At 39.7% G+C, this 14,350-nt stretch overlaps 1 protein-coding gene across 1 annotated transcript in view; it reads left to right on the top strand.

Annotated features, from left to right (window-relative positions):
* The first annotated feature begins 9,972 nt into the window (after positions 1-9,972).
* Positions 9,973-14,350, top strand: part of LOC119697410 (amyloid beta precursor protein binding family B member 1 interacting protein) — a 65,376-nt gene continuing 60,998 nt past the window's right edge. The window contains exon 1 of the mRNA XM_038128163.1: positions 9,973-10,200. The gene's annotated coding sequence lies outside the window, so the exon portion shown is untranslated. The remainder of the gene's footprint in view (positions 10,201-14,350) is intronic.

Raw genomic sequence — 14,350 nt, 5'->3', positions numbered from 1 at the left:
GATTTTCCAGACCAACAATGGGAGAAACACCACAGGAGTGATACCATGGAGTGCTTACAGATTTCCAGTTCTTTATCTTCATTCATCCAACAACAGCTGAGCTTTTTCATGTAGAGGAAAAGTTTTTCAGACATACCCAAAGAAAAGGGCATAGCTGTGAATAGTTTCTGCAAAGACAGGCAGCATTATCAATTTAATCTGTGCATTTCCATATGCAGCCTTGAAGTTTTAAGAACAGGGGAGTTATTCTGGCAAAAATGAGTTAATTGTGCCTTTTTAGGCTATTAAATACTATAGACTTGATCCTCATTTACCTCATGTGAAGGAGCTCTACTGCAAACGTAAATCAGGTGCTCAGTGTTTTCCAGCAATTATTAAAGCTCTTAAAACAAACATCCTATATGAGCTTCTCTTTGTGCCTTTCTACAAATAGGGATTCACTTTTCTCCTTGAGAAAGGAGGCACACTCTTGCTGTAGAAGACAAGCAAATTCATTTCCGTGGTCCCTAGGGCAGAAATCTGCACAGTAACACACCAGGCTCTTCTCAATAGTGCTCCAGTGTCTGATGGTCTCTCAAATACCCTCTGTAAATAGTTTATGTTGATCTTTGCTCCAAGCTGTGAGACCTTTTGGGATCTTTTTTCAGTATGGCTATTTGCCCACCATCAAGACCTTATTTTGGTAATCCCAAAAATAGGCTAGGATCAATTACAAAGACTTTTCCTCAACAATGTAGTTCTAAAATAAATTTAAAGCCCAAGATTCTGGCAAAAGAATCACATTAACAGTCAAACTGGAGATGTTTCAAACACTGATTGATCGAGACCCAGCCGAGTTTATTCTACTCAAGATAGATTTTCATTAGATAGTCCAAGGAGAGTGTTTGTTCTGGCCTCTGTTTCTAGAAATAATATTAACCTGGCAAAAAAAAAAAAAAGTTGTTTCCATAAAGAAAAAGGCTGTTAAGCTGGCTAAATATCTGTGTCTTTCTTCTTATGTACTACATTAGTTTCACTTACATCCTGTGTTTGTATTTTCAGGAGCTGCATTAGAGTTTCATGGCTGTGGTTAAATCACCTGTCTAGATCTCTGAGGTACTTACCTGGCCAGAGTTTGTGAGAGGGTCACAATCCAGTGCAGGTATGCTCAGAACACATCTAAGTCTTCAAGTGTTCTCTCTCCATTATTCACCCATAATGATTTGATTCCTAGACAGTTAAGGTGCAGACTTCCAGGCATTCAGACACAGTCACAGAGCTAATGGGATCCAAACACTTTTTACAATCAATTTTTTTTTACATTTTTTACAAGGTGACATTTAACTCTTTTGACATTTTTAGGTCGTTTTAAATGCCACTAGTAACATGGTTACAAATATCCAGTGGCAGACTTGAAACACCTCAAGCCCAGGTCTTCCACACCCTTGTTTAGGTCCTTCACTTTCATCTCCCTTGCTCTATTATATGCTTTAAGGGAAAGAACAAGTTTCCTTTAGAAGGAAGGAATGTGAGACCCACAGTTACTAGAGGAAAAGAAGCTCTTAAGAGAGATTAAGCGTATGGAAATTTTCCTTTTTAGTTGAAGAGGATTATATTTTTCATTTCATATGATCCTTGCAGAGAAAAAGTGGTATGTGGTGTTGTCAAGCAAGACTATCTTCCCTTCATGAGACAAGAACATATTTGCAAAGTTATCAATGTTGAAGACTTTTTTTCTGGAGTATGTTCACGTAAATGGGATGTTCCTTTTGTAGGCATGCATCATAAGGCGTGGAAAAAGGAAAACCTGAATACAGAAGAAAATTGTGATTAAGGATGCTGCATTGATCTCTGAAAGTCTTATTACTTTTACAACAATTTACCACCAAGGCAAAGTTTGCTTTACAGTCTTCAAAAGAAACAAATCAAGTGCATACTGTGTATGTGACAATACTGACTTAAAAACAAGCAGTGCATGCCAGTTGTTGAATTTACTTGGAATGCACATTTATATGTTCCAGATTCACTTGCAATATATGTTTTTCAACTTTTCTCTTTATCCAGCTGTAAACTCAAGTTCACGTTGAGCCTAAGAAGATTGAAGAAAATACTTGCTTCCACATGCTTTCCTTCTCTGCTGTAAACTGGGCATCATCTTTGACTCAGATTTTCCCAGGCCAGCTGTGTCTAGAGATTGCTGATTATTTTCTTACAGCACCTCTAAAATAGGTGCTCTCTTTCCATACGTCAAAGCTTGAAGCAAGGCTTTCATGTCATATCCTTATCCATGGTTTCCTGATGTGGTCTTTCCCTTCTCATTTATTCTTTCTTGCTCTGAAAATTATTTTCTAGGCCTAATACTTTCATTGTATCATTTTGTCTCTGCATTCCTTATCTGGCACTGGCTTCCCACTTCTATAAAATACAAACTACTGATCTTTTTCAAGTTCCTCTATGTACTCTCCACGTTCCACACCACATCTCTTTCATTATAGACTCATAAGCCCTCATCTCTTCTTTGCCCATTTATTAAAATTTAGGGCGGCCTTCACATATTATTTTTCACATCTGAAACTTCAGAAAAGTCTCTGCAAAAGCTTTTTTAAAATCCAGGATAATGTAGTAGACAGACTTGCTATTCTACTACAGCTACCTGTACTAAGAAAAGTTTCTGGCAGCTGGGGATAATCTAAATTCTATTGCAAAGGATTTTCATTTGAAAATGAGCAAAAATACTATTGAAGAGTGAAACGTGAAGAGTACACAATCGGAATTATGTTCAGATGTAATACGAGAGATGAAAATTAATGTCACTGTGGCAAAAAGGGAGTAGAATCAGAAATCACAACATGGATAAGAAGCACAGTGCACAAGCACCAATCATGGTGGAGTGATCATGAATACAGGTCAAGCACTTGCTCAGCTGCTTTGCTGAAGTACAGCCATAAACCACCCCTTGTCCAATAAGTCCTGGACAAAGCTGTTTAAGAGCTTGAAGTTATTTGTTAAGGCTGTTTGAAAAAGTAATCTCCTTACTTTCAGAGAAACATTATCAGCCAAAGATCTTTCATGTTTATTGTATTTTTAGAGCAGAAGGAACACTTTTTTCAAGCTCAAGATATATTATTTGAAATACTTTCTTCAAAAATTTTACCCCAAAGCCACATATTGCCTTAATGTGTCCTGCAACAAACTCTTCAAATTGCCACCATGGACATAGCTAGTAGACAGGAGTCCTGATCCTCAGGAGCATGAAAGACCAGAAAAGCATGTGATTCTGTTTGGAATACCTAAGCCGTTGAATGATTTTAACTTCTGTTGCTGGGTCAAAGCTTGTTTTTCCTTATTCTCACAGAAAGCTTTGTTCTGGTCAGCAGATGGCTCTATCATTGCGCAACAGTACTATTTTTTGTTGACAAATGGGCACTCAAGCTATCATATGAGGGAAATATGACAGCATTTAATATATTAGTTATAACCATAGTCTAAAAATAATACAACTCTATATTGCAATAGTGCAGTGTAGAAACATAAGTTGTTCAATTAAAGAGGAAGTGAGAATTCACTGCCTTCTGCTAACATTAAAAAAAGAAAATGTACCAGAGGAACACAATGCCATTGTCAAGTTCCTCTTTTTAAACATTATTGATTCTATTAAATTCAAAGGGAGCTCATATTCAACTTGTATTCTATGGGAAAACTATATTGCCAGCTTCATCTGGAAAACACAAATTACTAGTTCTATCCCAGTAGACCTTTCATTGTCTTATGCTCTTGTGAATCAAGTGAGATGCTTTTTGAGTAAAAGTGACACAATTGGCCACAGCTGGGTTATTGTAATTAATTTCTTTGCACCATTGAAGGAGAGTCTCACCTTGACTCTTGCTCGACTCACAGACATTTGGTTACAGATCAGCACCAACTACGAGCCAGAAAAAGCTGAAGAAGAAGATAGAAAGCTCAAGGTTTCCAAATTCTTAATAGTAATAATCAGAGGTCAGCTGTACAATACATGAACAGGGTAAATACTACCCTTCAGAAAATCTATAATTTTATGGAGGCAATTTTTTATGAACTATATGGAAACAAACAAGTTCCCTTGCTATCTTATTTATCAGCAGCCTTGTAAAGCTGAGACCACTGCTGCAGTGTGTTAAGCTCTAGCACGTAGCTTTTCTCTCAGGATTCATCATACAAGATTGTGGTAGGTTGGAAACTAAAGAGTATTTATTTGGTTAAATATGGTCCTGTATCTGACACAAATCTAACATAATTTGAGTTGGCCAAGACAGGTCAAAGCTTCTTTTTACATATACATTACATATACTTTTTCTTTAGACTCAACTTGCACTTCTATGACACCACTTGATCTGGCTCACTGGGACCTACCAGGAAGGATTGAATGTGCAGCCAAATTCCAGCTGTGAATTTCATATGTATGAACTAATTTCATACACACCTCCCTTTGAGGTGGGGCTAGAAGATGAAACTCCTAAAAATAGTTTCCCACAGTTGCTTCCATGTTTAGTACTTGGTCTGAAAGCAAGTTCTGTTTTCTAGTTTCCCCCCTTGTGAGCCGTAAGTGCCACATGCTTAAAACATAATCTGCAGGAGCTATCAGGAACTTCACTGGTAAAACATAGTACTGATGACTATTTCTGAAGGTTTCCATCTGTTTCTTGCAGACAGTGTTTACATGGATGGGAAATAAGTGATTATGCAAAAACTCTACTTTGCACTTCTTCACACCAGAAGAAACCATACAGGTAGTTTATAGTGCAGCTTTCCTCATGCTATCCCTCACCCTATATGCATATTACATCTGGACAAATGTTACACATATGCTGTAAGCGACAGACACACAGCAGAAAACTTTGCAGCCTAATACTGACATGCAGCTACAGAAAATCAAATGTACAAAAAGATGTAACCTGGCATTTGTACTTAAAAAATACCTGCTGAGAGGGAAAGAAGAATAAATACATACTGAGATTTTGGAGATACTTCCTGACAGCAAAAAAATGCTGGCAATTATCTCCTCAAAGAGTACTGTAATCACTGTGAAAATAATGTATGGCTGGGAAGTGGGAAGGGGGTAGAACAAAGTCATTTTGAACCCTGAACAACAGCAAAAAAACCCCCTCAAAATAAAGTTATGAAGTTGTTTGCAACTACTATTGTGTTGTCAAAAGAAGATTATTAAGTGTTCCAAAGGCTTTCCCTGGGCCACCAGGAAATGGGGAAATATTCAATATCCCTGTGAATGCAATGAAACAGTCAACGTGTATGTATGTAACAGTCACCTTTTATTTTAAAAAGGTGAAAGTTTAAACTGGTGTGACCAGAGGACCAATTTCCATGCTTGCTCTTACACAAGCTAAAACATTCACCTTTGAATTGACAAAACTTCAAAAGAATATTCTAAACCATGCTTACAACATTTTAACAATCATGAAAGAAAAGTGGAAATATAGGGAAATAAATCCCAGAGGAAAGAAGTGAGTAAAGAAAGGGTTGAATAGCTTTAAATTAGTAAAATATAGAATTCATTTATTTATATTAATAAAGTAAGATAATTCTCTCTTCTTTTGTCTCCAAGTACCTTTTATATTTACTTCAGTAAGAAGCTTCAAAACCTTACTCATTTCATGCTTAGTTTGTCATACATGTGAAATCTAACATATAGCATTTGTAAAATTAAATGCTCCGTTTAAAGTGATATTTCTCATTAAGCTAACTTTTGCACACATTGCTCTGAGCAATATCAAAAAGCCTATTTTGTACAGCTAAAGAAATTATATCAATAATAAATGCTGACATTTTCAAATGAAGACCCTCAGGTTACAGTTTTCTAGTTAATAACAAGTATCATTCGGAACAAGTTAATGAGATTTCAGTATTCCATGTTATGACGTATACAGATTTCCTTTTAAGGGTGCAGCTGATTTCATTTATCATAAGATTAATAAATGTAATAAAGGAGATGTGTTAGTCAGGCTTTTCCTGCCTCAGCTGCAATTTATGTCAGATGCCCAGCTCTCACAGTGAAGAAGGGGGCTGACTTGAACAGACGTCTACAAGGAATAGAAAGGGATGTATATAGATATCTGCTATGTCTGAACAGTTAGAAGAAATATGGATATACACAATGATTTTTATATGTGAGAGCAGGAAAACTTAGACTTTGATCTAAAACTCATTGAGTCCAGCAAAAAAGATGCCTCCCTCAGGCATCTCTGACTAATTAATCAAGACCTTAGAGAAATTTTAACAGTGTAAATCCTGGATATCTAAATCGTTTCCTAAACATATTCTACATGCGAAAATGAAAGCCATTGACTAATTCAAGGCCCTATCATACACAGAAGAAAAGGAAAAATGGAAATACGTCTTACAATTATGATGGTGGATAGAATTCTAGTAACTAAGCTTTGATCATAGACTTTTCAGAAGTACTTCTAATTTCCTGCAGTTAAAAGTGTGAGTTTGCCAGCTTCACTGCTAACATTTTCAGATTAGAACATCTTCTTCAGCTTTTCATCCCGGTTAAGATACTGGTTTGTTTTGCTTTTGGTTTTCCACTGTAAGAACCAATGCTTTCCTCTCAGGAGTAATGGAGAAATAATTCTATTTTTAGTTCTGATTTGCTGAAAGATGCCTTCAAAAGGATGGAAGAGAAGATGGGCAGAAGGGTCATGGTGCTCTTTAGCACACTGAGTTTCAGCTACTTAATTTGCTATAATTTTAAAGAACTTTATATTATATTATTGTTGACTAGCTTCTGTATACAATGCAGTCATATTTCAATTTGATTTACTGTGACTTCTTAAATGTTGCTTTTGGCAATTTCTTTGATATAAGCTCTTAAATGAGAGCTTTCCATCTTTCTTGTAAGGAAGTTTTAGGGGTTACAGGTCTTGTGTTGTATTGCACAATCACAAATGAATTTCTTTAAAAACCCACCCTTAAGTAGAATTAATACATATTGGAAGAACATAAAACCTGTCATTGTTACTTTCTTATACATATACTTTTTACTTTTGGCCTTTTAAGAAGATGCCAAACACTTTTCCAGAATGCTCTGACATTACAGTCTGATGTGGTGATGTGAGTCACTTCTCACTAATTGCAATCTCCTGAAGCTTTCTGGAAAAACAGTGTCTTGATGAAAGAACTTATCTGATGTACCCTAGAGGATCATCCAGCCATTGTACCCAAGATTTTCAGTATTTGCATGGTACTACTTGAAAAGAGGATACTCCAGCCTTTAGATATCACTTGCCTTAAACACATACTTTTAATCCTATTTTGTAGCTTGTACCTATGCCTTTGTCCTCTATGATCAAAACTTCCATTCTTCCACCTGAAAGTTATTTTGTTTGTATAACCACAAAACAAACAACCCTTTCAACTGCAATTGCATTCTCTGTGTTTTGCTATGACAAAAGTTCTAATGAATTGCACTGATTTATTTTCCTCTTTTAATCTTGGCCAGGGGCATAATGGCTTGGCAATATTTAACATATCTGCACTCTCTCCATTCATAACACTGAGGGCAATGGGCTGATCCTGCATTACTCTGGGCAGGTAAGATCTTAGCACATTTACCCTCTAGAGAAAATTAAGGTCAGTCTCTACAAAGTCAGGTGATTATTATCAGTGTATAAAGTGATCTCAATAGAATTTAAGGGAACACATTTATGGTAAAGTGTTTTGGGTTTTTTCCCACTGAATTGCTGGTTTTCAGACACTAGAAATATATCTATTTGTTCCCTTTCAAAAACAGATGTTCTGGTTAAATTCTAAATTATCTGCTGGTTTATAGAAACATTATTAGCACATGCAATACAAAAGGCCTGCAGAGGTTAGGAAATCTCTCTTTCTTCTTCCTCAGCAACGAGTGTATAATGACAGCATACCCAGTGATCTACTCACCCAGATAAGAAAAGAACCATTTCTAACTGAAGGCATTAGATCTTGAGTCATGCCACTGCTGAGAAACGCCCAGCTGTAACCTGGGTGGAGTGCATGTCTCCTCTTCCCATTAGAAAATTAAAAGCTTCTGGAGGAGAGCAGGCAGAATGTAGGGCTGGAATTCAGGGGAATGATTCTGCTGCATGTTCATTTCATCTGACAGAAAACAAATTAGGAGGTTTTACTTATTTCCACCTCCTCTTCCCATAAACTTTGGAACACACACTGTTAATCAAGTCTGTCTCTGCTGTAGCATTTCCCCCACCACATTTCTTGCTTATGAATATGTGATGGCCTCCACCCATCCCACTGGAACACATGCTCCTGAACACAGACCAAAAAACTTCACAGATAGCACTCAAGAGTTTCTGGGATTTCTATTCTTTTCCTTTGCTTTTTAGAGGTGTGCTGTTCTTATCTCCATTGTTCCTCTTATAGGCAATGCCAGGTGAGCTTTGGAGAGCTGCAAAATACTGCCATTCATCTCTCTCAGCCTTTTTCAGGATACTTGGAGAGGACAGGAACAAATCTAGAGACAAAGCAAACAAAGGCTACTTTGTACAAGCAGAATAGATGTTTTCTACATTATCGTAACAAATATTTCTGGTTATGTATTTAACAACAGCAAAATAAGTGTGAAACCACCAGTGTATTCAGGGTGTGACCATGTTACTGGTAGGTCACATACAGAAATGAAAATATACTTTCTGACAACAAAATGCACCATCCAATATTATTCCTTAAAACATGCAGAGTGTTTAGTGCTAAGTGCTGATTCAAAATTTGACTTTGGGATAAATTTAAAAAAACAATTGCCAATGAATCTTTCGAAATTACCTCTTTTCTTGGCACCATAATGATACCAAAAATCAAAAGGAGCAACTGCAAATGAAGTCAGCAAAGACAATATGCAGTACCCATGGAATCTCAGACTCCCAAATTCCTCAAGAAATAACTAATAGTTTGATAACTATGTCCACGATTTTACAAATATTGTTTCCCAAATTTAGATGTATTTTCATGTGCCTGGCCAAAAATGAAGCACTGACCTCACTAAAGACTCTGGTAAATTTTAGCCATCTCATCAGTGAAATAATTTGGGTTTTTTAAATAACATGAGCAGAACAATGCACTATTTCCTAAAATAATTCTTAAATATGGCTGAGCTGTCTCAGCTGGAATTTTTCAAAGCTGAAAAGCATTGAAACATATTTGCTGTGTAAAACATGGTAGTAGTTTAAAATGCTACCATCCTTCTGCTATAATTATTTTATCTCCTGTAGTGTTGGAGAAATTAAATGCATGATTTCTTGGCTGCTTTGGAGCAAAATCTGGAATTTTAATACAATTGCCAATAAACACAAGACTAAGCTGAACTATCAGGTGACTTCTCTAAACTGAAGTTACAGAAGGAGGTGATGGTGACATCTTTGCCTTTTTTCACTGCACTTTTCTGTCAGTGCTTTAGATATAGAAAAAAAAAAAATCTGCTAAAAGCATTGTTTTGGCAAAGTTGTAGGTACCAAAACCAGGATTCTCCCAAGAGGGAGTTCTGTTTTCACATTGCTTACAGTATGAAAAATCTCTGTTAAACTTGGTGACATCAATGCTTCCAAGGCCACACAGAATTTTCTGACACTTGCTTTTTTAACTTCAGATGGAAACGTCTCGATTATTTTTTTCGTCCACAACTTTTTATGGAACATAACGTGTTATAAAATCATTGCTGCTCCATCAGTAAAATCTAAGTACCCTTCAAGGCAGCCTTTTCCAAAGGTACGAAGCGACAAAAAAATGCCATGAAAGCAGTCGCTGCCTTGCACGTTAGAGAAGAAGTAGAGTCACTAAAGGGAGCGAGGACAGAAACACAATTCTGTTTGAAAACCTGAGCGCGCCTGACAGCGCTGTCCAGCCCAGAGCGCCCGGCCGGGGCGGCCAGGAGCGGCGGCGGGAGAGGAGTGCAGGGGCTGGGCTGGGCCGGGCCGGGCCGGGCCGGGCCGGGCCGGGCTGGGCTGGGCTGGGCTGCTCGGTCCGGCCGGCCGGGGTTAGCCCGGGGCACTCGGGCAGGGCAGCGGCCGCCGCCTCTGGCCGGGCTGGGGGCGGAGGGCGGTGCTGCGAACACGGCGGGGCGGCCCCACTTCCCTCCGGCAGCGCCGTGCCGAGCCGAGCCGAGCCGGGCCGGGTCGGGTTCCGCAGAGCCGCCCCGCGCCTCCTCGCAGCCTCCGGAGCCGCCGCCCGCCCGCCAAGGTAAAGCGGGCAGGGAGGGAGTAGCCGGGCCCCCGAGGGCTCCCGGCGGCGAAGCGGGGTGGGAGGTGCGGCGAACCCGCTCTGGGCAGCGCGGTGGGAGCCCGCGGAGGGGACGCGGCCCCGCACACCGGGCTCCCCCGGGACAGGCGCCTCCCGCGGCACGCGTGGCCTCGGCGGGCTGAGGCGGGACCGCGCTGCGATGCTGGGTCCCGGTACCCGTTGTTCCTCTCGGCAGGGTTAAGCTGGGTCAGACCTTCCCCGTGCCCCCTCCCTGGGGGAAGTGAGCAGGGGGTCGATCGTTGCAAGGGGTGCCAAAGCTTCCCTGAGGCCGGTGGGGATCCCGAGGGACGCGCCGTGCCCGGTTTCAGGGTGAGCGCTAGGAAAGGGAAGGCAGGCGGGAGACAACTGCCGACCAGGCGCACAGAGAATACGCCGTGCGAACGCGCTAATCAGTCTGAAACCAAGCGCGTAGAAGGTGGTGCTGTTGTGGCCAAACAGCCAGTACAGACTTCTAAGGAACACATTTTTCATCTCTCTGCTGCTGGTGGTCTTTGGCCACGTGGTGTAGGGAAAAACTGTAAGTCTCGCCTGATTAGCTAGTTAGATTAGAGAGCGTCCATCCCGCATGGTACCCTCAGATGAATACCACGGAGAAGTAACTGAAATGCAATCTCCGTAAACTTGGGGTGGTTTTTCAATCCCCCGTGCACCAAAAAGAGAAGTTATTAAATCCATTCATTATCACACGGGGAAGAGGCATCTGGTAGTGTCTTTTAGGCAGCATATGATCCAGCTGCCTAACTGGGCTTAACTGTCATTAAAAATTTGTTGCGGGAACACAGCCTACAAACAAAATAAGCAGCGTTCCACCGGACTATCAGCTTAACTTTTTTTGCCTTTAAACTTTTCACTTCCTGCCCGAGAGGACTCTGATTCTGTGAATAATTTGGCTCCAGTTTGTCTCTCCTGCTCAGAACTGCGGTTTGCAGAACTTTGGCAGTAATTTTTCCTCTTTGGTTCTAGTTCCCCTTTATGAATTACATTACATGTGTGTTTTCTCATCCCTTCCAAACCTGCATCCATCTTATTTCACGCATGGAATTTGTTGATTTTACTGTTAATCAATTACCCTGCTGCTGCACAACAGTGCAGTAAATGTGGTTGGGCTGGATGTAGTCCATCTGTGTCTTAGAGACAAATAGGTGAGCCCTGGTGCTCCAGGGAGCTATACTATTGACCTGCTCCACCTGTGCAGTCTCCTAATCATTTGTCTTCACTAAATCTACAGGTTTGGTTTTTTTTTTCTGGTAACTTCGTGAAGAGTATGAATTTCAGTTAAAACTTGATGTCTAAAACAGAATGTTTAACTTTTTACTGAACCTCTTTGGTTCTGTTTTCCCCAGTGAGCTTTCTAAGGAGACTGTTGCATTTAATTGTACTTAATGCTTTGTGCAAGCATTGCTTAAAAATTGAAATAACTGGTTTGAAATATGGCATACAAATGTCTTTGGGAGGTTGAATCAGTGGAGTATTACAAATAACTGAGTGGTCCTTGTTTTATTCTCAGAAAATTCTGATCCATCTGAGAACACAACTGGAAAAATGTACTATCTCTGAAAGGAACATTTAATCATTCCCTGTGTCTTATCTTTCTTTTTGAAATACTTCCTGTTGATATTACAGACTGTTCTGGTATTTGGAGGCATAATGACTGATGGTTCAATGTAATTATTGAGTAAATTGTGTTTTAATTGTTCATGCTAGAATTTGTGATTATCAGTGTGTTGTATCTTCAAGCAGAGTATGCTTTTGAAGTACTAATTTATTTTGTTATCAAGTGTGTTTATTACAGCAAAGTTTGATTTTTTACAGATCATAAGTCATTATATTTGGGCAGTGTCTGGTAGATCATGTGCCATAACACATGTATCTGTAAATCAGGTGTAACCTTGATCTTTTTTGTAATTTTTTAAGAGACTAACACATTTGGTAGGGTAACAATTTGCACAAAAGAGGCAACAGTATGAGCATATGGGCCTGTTGGATGTTGTAACAATTTAACTCAGTACTGAGCCCCGAGATTTCTTACAGGTAAAAAGATTTATCCAACTCATTAAGATTTTGCTTTTGCCGTGTTTCACCTTTCCTGTTAGAAGAAATGTCTTAAAGCAGTAAGAGGAAGAAGGGGCAGAAAGCTTTCCTTCTCTTGCTTTGCCCTAAGTGAAGAAAGAGCTAGGACTTGGGCAACCTGTGGATGAAGGGATCAGTTATTGCATCTCTTTGGCCCTGAAAAATGTGTGAGAAAACTACCAGACTGTAATTCTGCTGCGGATGAGAGAAGGGGTTGCCTTGTTCAAGAGAGGACCTGTCTTTCTTGCAGATTTGTGAACATCTGACCATTGATAAGATGATCTGGGAACATGGATTTTCTTAAAAGTATGCTTCTGTTTCAGAGGTTGCTTTATGGGAATGTAGCTGAATTTCGTCTTCCTGTATATCATTAGGATGTCAAGACCCTTATTCTTTCCTGCTCTCTTTGCAAACTACATGGGGTTTTCTTTCTCACAGACTATTTTTTCCATCTTTGGTTGCAGTTTATCTTGATTGTTTCATTGTAGGGTGGTCTGACCTGTTCTGATGATGACTTGCCATGGTCAGGTGCTGATCTGGGGTTAAAGTGAAAACAAGGCCTCTTATTTGCCTTCTGCAATATGGAAGCTTTAGCCTTCCTTTGGAGGGTCTCTAGTGGCAATGGTAATGTGCATCCATGCAGACATTTCAAAACAGTTCTTGGGCTTTAGAGGCAGGACTCTCCTCATCCAGCTGTAGACATGAGCATCTGAGTCACATGAGGCTCTGAGTCACCTTTAGAGTCTCTTACACAGAGAGATTAGATACCGCTGAACCTTGCTTTGGTGGCACAGTTTTAGGCAGCAGCCATGAATCTTGCTCTATAAAATTGTCTCCCTTCCCCTTCATTGTCTAAAAAGAGCTTAGGACAACCATGTCAGATGCAGATACCATAGAAATGGCGCCATATGTCTTTCCATGATTAGGAGTGTTCCATGGCTTTTGGAAAAACAGGCATTTGGGGCATTTTCTTATTGTCCAGCCTATTGATCCATAGCTACCCTGGACATTACCAGCAGAGCTACCAGGGTAGAAGATGTATGTTGTACTGTGAAAGAAACTGGATGCTATGTTCTTCTCAAGTTTCTGTAGGACACTTTTGAGTAACTACAGCAGCATGTATGAGGTTGTGTTCCTCACACCCCTCAGTTTCGATTTGTTGTATTGCTTCTGGGTTTTGATTGGAAAAGAAGCACAGATGACTTTAATCTGACTAAAAAAATTTCACTGTGGGAATTCACAAACTAGTTTGGTAATGATAGTTCAAAAATTTTAGGTCTGTCATTAGTTTCAAAGACTTTCTTCCAACAAAGTGACCTTTTAGATTTGTGACTGGCTAATTGCTTCATACTTTTTTGCTGCCGGGAGCTACTCCAGCCTGCACACAGCTCTGTTTCTTCTTGTTCAACATTGATTCATCATGCTATGAATTTAGGCTCAAATAAATAACGGCTGAAGTCATTAGAAATATTAGGGGTATTTTAGGGAATAGATGCATTATGAATCCTAGAAGAAGGGCGACCTTCAGTGTACATACAAAACAAATTTTTCTCTGCTGCTCCATTTAGAAATGCAAACAAAATCACATCTGATAGGAGTTTTGCACTGGATACATCTCAGTACATTTCCATTTTTACTTTCACTCTGTATTTGCTCGTCATCTAAAGCAGCAGATGTAAAAGAGTGCCATGTGATATCAGTATTAAAGATAAAACTCTCTGGGTCGGCTATCAGTGATGAGCACACCCTGCATGGCTGATGTCACTGCCAACGGAAAGTCCTCAGTTGTCCTCAGACAATCCAACTGATAAAGTAAATATTATGGTGAAAATCTTGTCATTGTACCTGCACTTGTCAGGGAGAGTGAGGATGGAAGGGGAGCAAATCTGCCTTTAGCAGCATTCCTGGTCCATCAAGCATAGAGAGAATCACTAGGAGCCAAAATCAATCATACACGCATTCACTGGATGCTTTTGCTGATAAAAATTGCAAATTACCATTGGAGTCCACAGTTTTAGGC

The sequence above is a fragment of the Motacilla alba genome, chromosome 2 (assembly GCF_015832195.1).
Source record: "Motacilla alba alba isolate MOTALB_02 chromosome 2, Motacilla_alba_V1.0_pri, whole genome shotgun sequence".
Lineage (NCBI taxonomy): Eukaryota > Metazoa > Chordata > Aves > Passeriformes > Motacillidae > Motacilla > Motacilla alba.
The sequence above is the reverse complement of the archived record's forward strand: the minus strand, read 5'-3'. Positions and strand labels throughout refer to the sequence as shown.